Source organism: Cucurbita maxima, unplaced genomic scaffold, assembly GCF_002738345.1.
Source record: "Cucurbita maxima cultivar Rimu unplaced genomic scaffold, Cmax_1.0 Cma_Scf07370, whole genome shotgun sequence".
Lineage (NCBI taxonomy): Eukaryota > Viridiplantae > Streptophyta > Magnoliopsida > Cucurbitales > Cucurbitaceae > Cucurbita > Cucurbita maxima.
The window spans coordinates 1-650 of record NW_019279385.1 but is presented as its reverse complement, the minus strand read 5'-3'; the positions used below and the strand labels follow the sequence as shown (position 1 = coordinate 650).

At 51.2% G+C, this 650-nt stretch overlaps 2 non-coding genes across 2 annotated transcripts; both read right to left on the bottom strand.

Moving 5' to 3' along the window:
• Positions 1-154: 154 nt before the first annotated feature.
• Positions 155-273, bottom strand: LOC111476312. Its single transcript, XR_002717041.1, has one exon. It is a non-coding gene; the product is annotated as a 5S ribosomal RNA (ribosomal RNA).
• A 133-nt stretch (positions 274-406) lies between these two features.
• Positions 407-525, bottom strand: LOC111476311. Its single transcript, XR_002717040.1, has one exon. It is a non-coding gene; the product is annotated as a 5S ribosomal RNA (ribosomal RNA).
• Positions 526-650: the final 125 nt, after the last annotated feature.

Below are 650 nucleotides of genomic sequence, written 5' to 3'. Positions count from 1 at the left end.
GGTATGATCGCACCCGACATGCCATGCGCACAAAATCGGATTTAACGCATGCGGGGCGGCATGATCGAAACGCGATGGGCGTGAGCGGGGGAGGTTCTCATTTGTAGAGAAAGGAAGAAAAGAACTGCGAGAAATTGAAATTGAAAGAAAAAAAGGGGTGCAACACGAGGACTTCCCAAGTGGTCACCCAACTTAGTACTACTCTCGCCCAAGCACGCTTAACTGCGGAGTTCTGATGGGAAGCGGTGCATTAGTGCTGGTATGATCGCACCCGACATGCCATGCGCACAAAATCGGATTTAACGCATGCGGGGCGGCATGATCGAAACGCGATGGGCGTGAGCGGGGGAGGTTCTCATTTGTAGAGAAAGGAAGAAAAGAACTGGGAGAAATTGAAAGAAAAAAAGGGGTGCAACACGAGGACTTCCCAAGTGGTCACCCAACTTAGTACTACTCTCGCCCAAGCACGCTTAACTGCGGAGTTCTGATGGGATCCGGTGCATTAGTGCTGGTATGATCGCAGCCGACATGCCATGCGCACAAAATCGGATTTAACGCATGCGGGGCGGCATGATCGAAACGCGATGGGCGTGAGCCGGGGAGGTTCTCATTTGTAGAGAAAGGAAGAAAAGAACTGGGAGAAATTGAAA